At 43.9% G+C, this 13,660-nt stretch overlaps 1 protein-coding gene across 2 annotated transcripts in view; it reads left to right on the forward strand.

The window, feature by feature from the left end:
- GATA6 (GATA binding protein 6) overlaps positions 1-9,508 on the forward strand; it is a 71,773-nt gene extending 62,265 nt beyond the window's left edge. The window contains exons 8-9 of one of the 2 annotated variants that reach the window (XR_007200418.1): positions 558-732; positions 8,110-9,460. The gene's annotated coding sequence lies outside the window, so the exon portion shown is untranslated. Of the gene's footprint in view, positions 1-557 lie in introns of both variants that reach the window. The other variant, XM_048289443.1, reaches the window with a different exon arrangement.
- The last annotated feature ends 4,152 nt before the right edge of the window (positions 9,509-13,660 follow it).

The raw sequence follows: 13,660 nt of genomic DNA on the forward strand, positions 1-13,660 counted from the left end.
ACGGATGCCTTGAAATGACCCCCACATTGTCCATGCTCGGGAGCTCTCTGGAAAGATCATATACTGCACATAGGGCTGTTTTCCCCCCAAAACAGATAAGCTTACTTCCTCCTGTTTTCAAAAGATGCCAAGAAACATGCTCAGGCATTAATACCAGTTTGACTTTTTGGAGAATTGATGAATTCACTGCTTTGGTGCAATTGCTAAACACAATTTTCTTCATACCATTTACATTTTTTCTTGCCCCTATGTGACTCTGGTGTGGTGTCAGACTCATTAGGCTCAGAATGGAAATATAAGGTGGTGATACCGTTGTTGGTGATGACAAAACTCCTGTGCACTTTGAAGGTGGCAAATGGGTTGATTTTATTTTCATTAGCAACATTTGTTAGGGCAATCATCATTTGGGATTGCTGACAGCATTGTCTGAAGTCAGTCCTTTGGGCCCCAGTCTGGGTCTTCTACTTTGCAATGTCTGGCAAGACCTAATCACTTGTGCGACCATATTTAGACACCCTAGATTTCCCCATTAAATGGAGATAATTGTTACTTTTCAGGGCAGGCAGTGCTCAAGCACCCAGAAAACAGCTGCTGGCTGATACCCTCTGTGTGTGCAGTGATTTGCATGTCCACAACAGTCCCGGGCAGCCTTGCACCCGGTGCTACTCCAGTCGGAGCGACAGCCCTGCTTGAGGAGGTGTGACTTTTGATTTAGCTGCCTGGACAGAAATGGTAAGTTACTGACTGAAGCTGCTGCTACCCAGATTCCTCTCCAAGTTGTTCTCTGGACTGCTGACTGCAAACACCCATGCATAAAGCATGGCTTGGTGGTCACCCTTCTTCCCAAGCTCATCAATTTTTTCCCTGTAAAATTTTGCTCACATGTGAGGCTGTTTTAACATTTTAACTGTTTTAACATTTTTCACTCCTTCGTGGAAACCAGGTAAATGTCATATGCCAGCTACACTCAGAGGTGACATCTCCTATGGAACTTCCCTGTCATGGTAAGCTCTGGGCAGCAGAACGAACCCACGGCCACCGGAGGCAGCAAAATGCCCCAAAACTGGCTCTGGGGCTGTTTCCTACTAAACTGAAATCTCCTCTTGCTGCTTCACAGCATGGCTCTCCAGGTGTGAACAACCTGGCACGTTAAGGCAAGCTGGCAAAAAGTGAGGTCTGATGCAAGCGCGACACACCGCTGCTTCTCCATGGGGTATGCCAGAACAGTCGGGTGGGAATTTAGACTTAAACTTAGCTTTCACTAGTTTTCAATGACTTATGGTGATTTTAACGACAATTTGTTCGATTTGAACTTATCATTTCCTGGGTGTTCATTTCGAGAAGCATGAGAATCACTCTTCTGAGGAAGATGGAACACATGTTTTTATAAATGGCACTTGAGGATGGCGCATGACAGCCACTTTTCCTCCCTCCTGCATCAGCTTCCCTCTGTGGTCTCAATGATGGCAACTTAATGCTTGTTAAAATATTTTTTCCTGGATCGTTCCAAATGCTGTTTCCCAGGGGAAGAAATACTAAAATAAATAAAAAATGCAATTTTAAAAAACCAACATTTTCAGGCAAACAAACACTAAAATCTGCCACATTCGATTACGCAGACAATGGAAATGATACAAAAGTTTAAACTTAATTTTAAGCAAAAAAGTAGTCCTGTAGAAGGGCTGTAAGCTGTAAAACAACAGGGTATTTCACACTGTAGCCAGTCCAGGTCCAAGTGGAATTATTTGCAAGGGGTATGAAATGCCTCTGCAGCTAGAATGAGAGTTTTTTTATCACAGCAGAATCCAGGCAATAGTCCTCCATCATTAAGTTTTTCTAAATTCTCACAAACAATTTCACTGCGAGTACAATACAACCTTGAGAGCAGTCCTGGAAGAAATCCGAATGTCCAGTTCTCAAAACAAGATTTCAACATGCGTCACTTCCCTCCTTGGATTATTTTGGCCAAGGGTGACAGGATCAACCAGAACTCCAGGTTACAGTTCATTAGTCCATGACAGCTAGATTATCACTGTCTGCAAGTGGGGCATTTCTGGCCATACACATGAGGATCTTTTAAACATTTCCAAGGGTACTTATCTCGATGCAATTTTTTGTGCCTCTGAACAGGAATAGAAGCAGTTAGACCTGAGCTGTAGGTGTAATCTACTAGTTAGGAAACTGAAATTTTATAAATTATAAATTCTGCCTCCAATGTGAAATTTCAGATGTGCAAAAGAAGATTCTTTCAAGTCCGGCCTCAGAAATGCACTTTCAGATAGACCTGAACATTTCATACAATTTTGCTTGGTTTTGTGCTAGGCTAGGGAATCAGAAAAAAAAAGTGCTTTAAAATCATCCTGAATTAGTGAAACAAATTATCAGGAGTTATCAAGAGCATGGGTGACTGGTCACTGGGAATGTTTTACTCTAAGAAATGGTGAGTACTCCATTGATGTCATCAGATCAAGGCTGGACATCTTTCTGGAAGGTTTTCTGTCAGATGAGAAGTTATTGAGCTCAACTTGTGATTATTTCTACATCTGAATTTGGAATGGTTGACAAGGAACCTGAAAATGTGATGATGATATGTGAAAGCAGTTTAGTGGGGTTCCTTTTTTCATCTCCCAGTGTAATAGTATGATTCTGGGCCGGAGAATGAATTGAGTGTTGCCTGAAGTGTGGCTGAGTCAGTACAGCTCTCCACTTGCTCTCAGCACTGCATTGACTCAGTAGTGCTGACAGCAGTAAAAAACTCGTTTATTGATTGTCAATGAAGTATCATTTGAAAATGCAGTCTTCAAACACAAGAGTAAAAAGATGATTCTACATCATCATCAGTCTGGCTATCACCATGTGTAGCTGCACCGAGCTGATCCAATTGTCTCTTCTGTTGTTGTTAAAGAGGTTTTATTTTTAAGGAAAACTATTCCCATCTAAGAAGACCTAAATAGCATCCTGGAAAAGAAAATGTTGACTCAGATAAGGAAAAGACTGCTGGAAGCATCGGGGAAAGTAAATTCTGTCTTTTATTTAACTCTTTCATCCACATTCCCCTGGAAAATATGTGAAGATGAGAAGAAGAATACGAGCAATATACAGAAAATTACAAAAAAGTGAAAAGAGAAACAGAAGTGTTTTGTGTACCTTGAAATGTAGGAAGAAATAAATTTTTTACCCCCCATTATCCCCAGGCATTACTCTGCAAAAACAATACAAAAACATTTCAGCATGTGCTAGCAATGACTGTGTAGGACTGACCCCCCCACTGAAAGCCAAAGCAGTGTCTGGCACTCAGATAAGACACAACAAGTCCTAATTTGAAGGCAGCCTTTTACAAAGGATGAATTCTACTGTCCAAATAGATTCGGTGTCCCTATCTATGACCCTATCTATGTCCCTATATATGACACTGTAGTGTCATCTTAGCAGCAGTGTTATGTCTGAAGATGCTCTTTCCTAGTTTTGGGTGCATGTCACCCTGGTGCATATCACCAGGTTTGTCGTGGGGCCCACTGGGCTAGGTACAGTGCAAACTATACCAACAAGGCAAAGCTTTGCTTGCAGGGTTTTAATGGCCTTTACATTTACACAGTTTTAAATATGCAGACAGCTTGGAAGAATGGCATTTGCTCTTAGTGTCATTTTCTGTAACAGCAGGGCAAGTCAGTATTCAATGACAGAATAAAAAGCTGCAGAGTTAGACAATGGGCAACACATGGACTTCGTTTTAGTTGGTATAACTCCAAAACTTTATTCCAGAAGTTTCTGACTTCTTCCAGTCTTAGTGGTTCATGCTGACAAATGTACTTGGCACAGGGTTAAGAGATGTGATTTAGAGTCACACCTCTGTTACCAGGTCTCCGAGCACATCAGCTGTCATAGGTGGATTCATTTCTTCATTTCCCTGATGCAGACAGGCTATAAGAGCAAGATAGAACCCTGGGTTTAGCTCCACTGAAAGAAGTGACCCAGACTTTTGTTGTCAAAAGCACAGAAGCTGCATGGGCTGTCTGACTTCAGGCAGAGGAACTCACCACATGCACCAGAAGCATTCAGAGCAGTACAGAACTATCACAACAAGCCAGGTTTCCAGGGGAGATTTAATGGATCTGTTGATTCTAAGGAGGTCTCAGCCTAGTCCTTCTTCACTGCTTCGTAGCACATTGTGACAGCCCACAGGACTGCCCATGCTTCTCAAATTGTGTGTTTTGTCCATGGTCTTTGCAAATTCTGCCATCACCCCTGCCCAGAAGAGCATTACCAGTTAGGTGATTACCTAAAGGCAGCGGCAGGGTTTGTCTTGTCTTCCATTTATTGCTGCTGTGATTCTACACACTCAAAGGGGTGTTTGTGGATGAACTGGACATGCACAGACCATGTTAATTCATGGGGATTTGGGGAGTTTGTATGTCTGAATGGAGTCAGAAAACTCAAAATCTGGGGTCCAGTCATCATTTCATGGATGGAAAATACATTTTAAATTTCAAGTGTAATCTAATACTCTAATGTAGCTTTCAGAACCATGTTAACATAAAGCCCATGTGTATGTACTGCTAGGGTAACACTCTTTACACAGCATTTATGACTGTGCCTATATTTTAGAGCATGATGGGAAATTACTGACTGCCTCCGGTTCTCATTTCCATCGCTGGGAATGTGTGTGGAGATCCCAGTGCATTCAAAGGACACTGCATGAGATCCCAACACACTCAATGGATGTTGCATGAGAGCTACACAATGGAGCCACCTCACAAAACAAGGCCAGGGTGCTGCTTGATCTTAGTCCTCTCCTGAACTAATTTTTCTCTTTTTTTTTAATGTTTCTCCTCCCACAGCTTTGCCCTCTTTGCCTTCTGAACTCTTACAGATACTTAAACATTGCCTTTGGTACTGAAACTGCGCCCTGATCTTATGTGAAAAAGAAGGGTAACCCTCTGAAGGAATAACCTAATTGTAGCACCAGATAAATTAGAAATGCTCACTGCTGTCATTTAGCAAAGCCATGTGCAGACAGCGAATTTTCACAGCTATTAAAAAAAATGTGCTATTCAGTGCAACCTTGCCATCTGGCTCCTAGTGCTGGATTCCACTACAGTGTGCTTCTTGAGATTACACTCATCTGCCAACCTCCCCCTCGCCTCCCAAAGCACTTAGGAAAAACTCTTCTGGGAACACAAAGTGAATTGTTTTATTCCAATCACCATGCAGCTAACTATACATGGTAATTAAACAAGGAGACATTCTCCTTCTGCCATTGGAGGCAAAGATTTTCTTGGTAGTCTTAAATAATGAGTGCTCATTGGGAAAATGAAAAGATGTTTACTGAATAAACTGGTATATGTTATCATGCTGATGGCCAGGCAAAGATAATCAAGTATAAAACAGAAAACAAAGGTAAAATATTCAAAGCTGAGGCTTCTTATGCCACCTTTATTAGATGCAGTTGTTCCAGATGATCACAAGCATCTTTAAGCACAGGAGAGAGAGGGAATGTTTACCTCTGATTTAAACAGCTATGAAGCCAGCACATTGCACTGGGAATGACTGTGCTTTGAGGGAGACCTCACCTCCTAGGGACAATGGAGTAGCTTTAATAATCCCTGCGGCCTCAGTAAACAGTGACTTCAGTATAAAAGTTTGCAGGATGAAGCCCTAAGAAGGGGCAAGGTGGGGAGCTTTCCTGTGCAGCTCCCGTTGTGTGTCTGGGAAATACCAGCATTCAGGCAGGGGAAAGTGCTCTTGCTTGTACCAAGCACCGCTGACTTCAGCTGTGGGAGACCTGCAGAGTGCAAACCTCCCCAGGGGCACCCACTCACTTGGCAGCTGCCCTCTCCTGTCTGCAGTCCCAAATGACTCATGCTCTCCTCACGCCCTCTCTGCTGCCTCCTCGATACTCCCTCCAGGCTCCAGACAGTTTGCTGAGCTAGAAATTCCCAACAACACACCATGGTTCATGGAGTTCTGACCCCAAAACTGAAATTCCCAGATGGCTCAAGCTCTTCTTTTTTCTAACCTGAAGGTTTAGCTCCCTGATGACTCAAATGCACCCAGTCTTTTTTTAGCATGCATTTGAAAAGCTTTGATAATTTTCATTCACCTGCAGCTCCTGTCTCAATATCAGGACTGCCAGCTGTAAATGACAAAAAACAACGTAATTCACATGCTCCTAGTTCTGTTTCACTCTGTAGTCATGATGCTTACTTGAAGAATAGAATTACCTTTTAATTTAGTGTTTTGGAGCCTTAGAATAAACCAAAGCTATGCTTCCAGGACCCTAAAAACCCAAACAAGCCCCAAATCAAAGAAACCAAAGATTTCGAAAAATTCCCAGTACTCCTGGAGCTTAGTATTTGGTTAACCATTCAGTTAACAGGAAATTTGAAATTTCTCCTTAGTTCAGCTGCTTCCCCTTCAAGCTTAAAACTACATCATGATTTGGGATTGCAACTTGAATCTAAAATTTTATGACTCCCCGCTGCTTTCTTGGTGGTCTTCCAAAGTTTTCTGGACCTAAAATTTCTTATGTACAGCTCCTAATGGAGGAATTCCTCACTGAGTCCTAAACTCTTGCTTGGATTCTCAGTTGTCTCCAGCTTCTGCTCTCGAGACTGAATTTATCTTATTTCACAAACTGAGGTCTCTACTGGCTCCTGCTCATTGGTTGATTTTCCTCAATAGCTGACACTCCCCCATGGTTTTGTACTCTACTTCCCAATCTGCCAAGTAATATATAGCATGTTATTCATAACTCCATAAATGCGTTTTGATAGACCAGTTCATTCAGTATCTTTGGTCCTGCTGATGTCACAGATCTGGTAGTTTGTGAGGCAAAGAGTCTTCCACTTGCTAAAACTTCAAAGTTTAATGATTAAAAATGGATTAGGAGAACTATATATCCCTGAATTATTTTTAAACTCCCCCTTTTCTTTATATCCCGGAGGATATAAAGTTTTATGAATTTGTACCAGCTGTAATTTTGGTCTCTGGTGAAATGAACTGCCAGAGTGTGTCCATCTTAACTTGGTGTGCTTCTAAGCTCATTTTCAACATCAGACTCTACCACCTTTAGCATTCTGAGTCCTCAAGATTGTGCTGAGAAACCACCAACTTTCAAAGTCTGCAGAAGAGAAAGCTCAAGCCTGCTTGGTGTATTAGGGCTGGATTTCCCCCTTTTTCAAACAACTTAGCTCCACCAGGCTTTACAGATTCGTCCTCCAGCCCATGGGCTGACCTCAACCACTACCAAGCCCAGCAAAATGCAGTGATGTGGAGTGGACCCAGGCTACAGGCAGCAACAAGGACAAAAAGCAAGGGGTATTACTGGCTCTGGCTCCTGCTGAAGTCTACCCTCACCACTTGTACAGCTGACACTTTTCAGTGTCCCTCAGCTAGCTGTCAGCATCACTCTCTCTGTGATACCCCTGCCTACATGACTATGTCGGGGTAGAGCAGGAACTGAGAGCAGAGACTGAACTGCTGATAGTCCAAACTTGGCCCTAGCCTGGTGCCCTATGATTCACTCCCACACTATTGTTGCCTATTAATAATATGCTTTTTCCAAGACACAGAATATGAATTACTCATAGATAAGACACTTGAAATAAAGTCTTGTCAGCACTGTATATTTAGAACGTGACTGTGGGACAAATCCAGGTCAGCCTTCCATTCAACATAGAGTTAACACCTGAAAGGATTTGCTTGCTGCAGGGGACAGTACCCAGGAGTACTCACTGCCTTTCCCTCTTGCCATACACTGACTATCTGCACCCATGGCTGCAGCTTCATATAAAATTCCACAGCATGGAGAACAAAGCAGACAGGTGAGATACCAACACTTTTGATGTTCTCATTCTGACCATGAACAGTGAGTTTCTTGCAGTAAGCCAGGAGTTTCAGAAGGTTACTGATGCTTTCCTGGACTTCTGCTCACCTCTCTTCCTTCCTCCATTGCTCTCATATGCCTTCCCTCCTCCTCTAGAAGGACAGAGAGGGAAACAGGACTTCTGTATCTTCAGCACCAAATGTCTACTGAACTGATTTTCCCCAAAGCTTTTGTATGGGTTGACTTTCAAAAGCAGTATCTAAAGGATTGTTTTTTCTTTTCAGAGGACTCTAGAATTTCTATCAGAATCCTTGTCAGGGATCACAACTCTATTTTCATCTCAACGTGGAGAAATTTTCAAATTCACTTCTTCTCTACTAACTTTTGAATCATGCCAAGCTGCATCCAGGATTAAACTGAATTTCTGAAGAGTCTCAGATCTGCATAAAGTCTGTGCATCAAGGCAAAGCGTTTGTGAGCAAATGCAGTGCCCATACTGGTAGATCTTCTGGGCTGATGGTGCATTGAGATTATGGTGGAGATGTGAAAAAATCAGCTGGCCCTCTAGATTGCAACTGGGGACAAATTTCAAGTAAAGATAGTAAAGTATTAATGCCATTTATATATAAATGCAGAAAGTAAGTACCATGAAAGGGGAACACCTATTTAGAGTAAGCAGTAATGCTACTCCCTATGGCTTTCCCTGCAGTAGGACCAGACCCTGAGTATTTCAGACTAGGCCAGCATGATAGGGTCGACTTCTGAGTCATTGTTAAGTCCAGATGTGCTGAGTGCTTGAGCCTCAGCTGAACCTCCAGGTATGAAGTGTGTCCTGCTTCTCCTCACTTCCCAGGCTGCCTATCCATCTCTGTGTATGGTTGACTTTGCCCCCAGAAAGCCCATCAGCAGCAACCACCAGCTCTCTGCTCCCAACTTCTGGCCCTTCAGCATCCCATTTCTTTCCTTTAGCATGAGCAATGGTGACTGACCATGACCTCACTAAGTCTTTGTACCCTGAATAAACATATGGCTTCCAGGCTAGCCAATGCAGCCTGCTGTCTTGTGGCACTGGGGACAACTCACCACTCTGCTGCTTCAGACCCAGGTGTAAATCCTGCTGACCCATCCCATGTTGCAAAAACTAATGTTAAAAGGCTTTTTTTTCAAGCATCCCTTCACAAAGAGTCAAGGCAGATGGTGTTCTGCTCAGCAAAGAACATTACATCCACAGCACTGCATAGTTCCCCTTTGTACATGACGAGAGATTGACAGGCTTTTGACATTATGGATTGTTATTGTGACAACACCTAAAAATGACAGCTTGGTTTGTATCCCAGACAATTTACAAACATTAATTGCATGATCATACAAGAATCATGTACTGTATTTACCAGAAAATGTGAAGAATCCTTCTAAGATCAACATGCTGTGAATAACAGATTCCTTCAGAAACAACCACAGAGTGTAATAAGAGGAGTGTTTCTAACAGAAATGCAATCCCTGGCAATTGTGTCATAGAAAGTAATGAAGCAAGGCTGGGAAACTGTCTATTTATGAGTGGAGTGTCTTTCCTGTGACAGTGGGAACACTGCAACTTAAAAATAAAAACTACATACAGAAACACCTTGCTGGAATGTATTTTAATTTAACTTGAACTAAGTTGGGAATTCATTCCTGCTGCTTCTTTGATGTGGCAATAGGCAAGTGAAAGAATGTTCACAGTTTATACATTTATCTCTGGGAGAGGCAACCCTGAATTCCTTGTGAAAATAGTCTATTTTTGCAGTGGGAAATCCTTTTTCTCCGAGCGACTATTAAATTTTCTTTGCCTGGATTTTCCGTCCATCTCATGTGCAGAAAGATCCAACATCCATATAGATTAGAGGGACTTTCACCTACCCCTGGCCAGTTACATGTATGCACATGCAATGCCAGCTCCAGACGTCGAGCTTGAGTGCTTTGGAAAGAAAGGAGATACAAACCTAGTGCTTGTGAACTGACAGGGAATGGACAGCCAGGGCAATCCCAAGAAGTAAGCCATACTAGGCACACGGATTTGTCCTAAGCAGGCATGAGCTGCTTCTATGACAGAATTATTGCTGGAGTCCTTATTTGGGAAATTAAGACCTTGAGCTGCAAAAGTATTGAGCCACCCACCTGCCTCTTCAGTACCATGGGCAACACCTTGGCACCTCAACAGACTTTGTTGCATCCGAGCTGCTGTCAAACCCTGCAAGTCTCTGGATCCTTTAGATGCCTTGATGGCCCTTGTGTTCCTCATCTTGCTCCTTTTCAGGTGACACAAGAGCACCTTCCTGCAAAAGACATCCTACAAAAAACTCTAAGAAATGGGTGGTGATTTCTGTATCCTCAGCCAGTGCATCCAGTCACATTAGCCATCCTCCCCCTTTCATTTCTGCTACACAGGGTGGAAAACAGGGCTGTCCCATGCAAGCAGCTGACCAGGCTCAGAATACAGAGGATTTCTGCCTTGGGAATTCAAGATGGGGGAAGAACCATCTCTGACTAAGTAAACCACATCATGCACTCCCATCCCACTTCTTGCTTCATTTTACTCTTTGCTTAGGCAAACGCTCGAGTCTGTTCCAAAAACTCTTTATTGCATGTGTGTGTGTGTGTCTCCTTTTTTACACAGGGACACCAAGCACTGGTTCATGACTCAAGTGTAAACAGGTCAGACACTGTAGTATCCCCAAATCTGCACCACTTTTCTTTGTTTTCATGTCATCCAAGGCACACACCTTATGTTTCACACCTGATGTGACTTTAAATAGTGGTGATCAGCTTTTCCATATCCAGTGGCAGGGGTTTTCAATGGTTACCTGTCCAGACCTCCACCCCACCAACAATACAATAGCCTGCCTATGTACATGCAACATATTTTGGAAACACAGGCCTTACCCGGAGCACATGGCTCTGAGGAGCCCCCAAGCAAAGGTGGCATGAACAAGCTGCTCCTGTCTTTCCCAAAATTTCCTGGGGGGCTGAGTGAGGAGCAAGTGTGTGTGAACAGTCTGTGTTCACTCAGAAAGCCTTTATTACCACGCCCAGGTATGACTGATACTCACCTGGAAAGATGATTAGATGATGTGGTCCTTCACAGCAATGACCCAAATGCTGTGACTTGCAGTAGCCCACCCGAGCCCCTTGGGCAGCAGGCACAAGAATCAGTTTTAGCACTTGCTCTCAGCTGTCAGTGCTACTTCAAATTACCCAGATAACCCGGATTACTTCAGATTCTGGTTTAGGCAGACCTTGGACTTCTGTCCTGAGACAGGAAATAAGGTAATTTCAGATTTTACAACACAAAATCAATTTAAACCTGTATTCTGAGAGAAGTAAAGAGACACTTTGTTCAATGTCATCCTTTTCCATGTAAACCCCTCCCTCCAACCCAGCTGCTCCAATACTCTTTTTCTCTGAAAAAATCATACAGAGTGAGGGATTTTCAGGTTTTGGCTCAGTGGATTCTCAATGACCTCCAGCTGCTGCCTGGTGTTTTGGTGAGAGGTGGGAGGTTTTAGGGTGCTAATTGCTGGTCCTGCATTGGCGCTCTGCCCCGGGCTTCCACGGGGGAGCCCTCGGGCTCTGATACAGCCCAGGGGACAGAATGACAGGGGATGGCAGTTACAAACCTGTAGTTTCATCAAAGCTAGAACAGAAAAAAAACCCGAAAACCAAACAACAGGATAAATTCTAGCCTTCCCTCTTCAAGTCCTCGCTGACACCAATAAATTATTAACCTCGGTGATTAAATTAACATTTAGAAGAGTGCACTAAAGCAGTAAAGACGGGCTAGTTGCCGGCGTACCGTTTCCTCACTGCACATCCCCTCCTTCCCCCGGGGTTTCCTCACTGCACATCCCCTCCTTCCCCCGGGTTTCCTCACTGCACATCCCCTCCTTCTCCCGGGTTTCCTCGTGGCACATCCCCTCCTTCTCCCGGGTTTCCTCGTTGCACATCCCCTCCTTCCCCCGGGTTTCCTCACTGCACATCCCCTCCTTCTCCCGGGTTTCCTCGTTGCACATCCCCTCCTTCCCCCGGGTTTCCTCACTGCACATCCCCTCCTTCTCCCGGGTTTCCTCGTGGCACATCCCCTCCTTCCCGCGGTGCCAGCCCCGCGCAGCGCTCCCGGCGGGCGGGGAAGCCGTGTCGGGGCTGAGCCTGCTCCGAGCGCCCTCGTGTGCCGGCCTCGCCCCGCCGCGCCCCCGCACCTCCGGATCCCGGCCCTTTGGGGTGCCCTCCCGACAGGCGAGTCCCAGCCAGGTCTCCCGCTGGGCGGCATTGGCATCAAAGTCCTTTTCCCTGCGAGAAGGGACATTAGCAGCTCGCCCACCCCATCTCGGTTGATTTGTGTCGGGGAAAGGAAAATAGAATTAATATAAGATAAAGGCAAAATAAAGCAGTAATAAAGCCAGCCCTCCTTTCAGGATGAAAGAAGAAACCAAATAATATCTCTTTCTGCTTGAAAACTCCTCTCCTGGTGCTGTGAAGGTGGGCTTAAAAGATTCATTTAGTTAGAGTAAAATTCAGTTTCATTCACACCTCCAACCCAGCCTTATCAGTGCCCACGGATTTATTTGCAGCAGGCTGTGACTATTTTTCTTAGGTGTGTTTGAATTTTTTCACCTTGAAGAAGGTTTCTTCCATTGAGCATAGACCTGCCAACACACCTGTCTGGCAGAAAAAGGTATGAATTTTTTGTTCTTATTAGCGGCTTTCATATTAAAATCACAGCAAAGCAAACACAAACCCCAGATATGAAATATAAATAACAAAGAATGCCCAGATTGGAAACTTTCTAGAGATTACATTAGACCCTGGCAGGGCCCCTGACTCTGTCAAAGAAGTGTTATCTTGAGATTGTCAATGCATGCTTCAGGGTAAGAGTGACTTTGTCCCCAGAGACCCAAGGGAACATAACAAGTGACATCAGTCATATTTTGGAGACTGCAGAGACTAGTGTCACTAAATGTCAACTAAATCTCTGTACATGGCTCTCTTCAAAGAGTCATTCCTGGAGTGCTGAAAGGTGAGAGGGGCTAACTAAGCCAATTAAAGAAACATTTACTAAGTACGGGAAGGACACGATGATGTACAGACCAGGTACATACCTATTTTGTTTTCCTTCAGTTTCCATCAAGACCAAAGTGGGTGGGAAAAAATGCCCCTTTACCAGAGTTAGGACATTAGCTGACGAAAGGCAGGAGGCTTATGCCAAAGCAATGGCCATTTCTTTTTCCCCTAGAGCTGATGTTCTGTTTGTTCCACCTCAGCATTCCTCAGGAGCCAGAGACAACACACCAGTCTGCCTGAACACAAAAATAAAGCACCAGACAGGCTTCTTTGGGAAAAGCAATGTTACATGTGAAAGAGGAATTGCAACTGGACTTTACAGGAATGCTAGCAGTCATGCCATCAGGTCACATCCTGATCCCACTAGCTTAATTGTAAATAAAGAGCAGTCCTGGGGATACGCCAGCTGTGGCAGCTCCTTATTAGGCCCTTTATTCGTAAGTCTGATCTCTTCAGAAAAAATTAAGTGGAGAGACATTTTATGGTATTGAAAACAAACTTTTGTATTTTCTTGGTGAAACCAGTGTTTTTCCTTTTGCAGAAACTGACTCATGTAAAAAGTATCCACAAAGGAGCCATGCAAATATACTCAGGGATACAAATAGACTGGGCTTTGTCAATCGGTCCCCTGTCACTTTACAGACAGGACACAGTTCTGCTTTGGAGCAAAGCAGTGGCATACTTTTGAGCACCACGCAGGGATGGAGGTAGAGGCATTCTTACAGGTCTTGCTGAAGC

The sequence above is a fragment of the Corvus hawaiiensis genome, chromosome 30, assembly GCF_020740725.1.
Source record: "Corvus hawaiiensis isolate bCorHaw1 chromosome 30, bCorHaw1.pri.cur, whole genome shotgun sequence".
NCBI classification, from domain to species: Eukaryota; Metazoa; Chordata; class Aves; order Passeriformes; family Corvidae; genus Corvus; species Corvus hawaiiensis.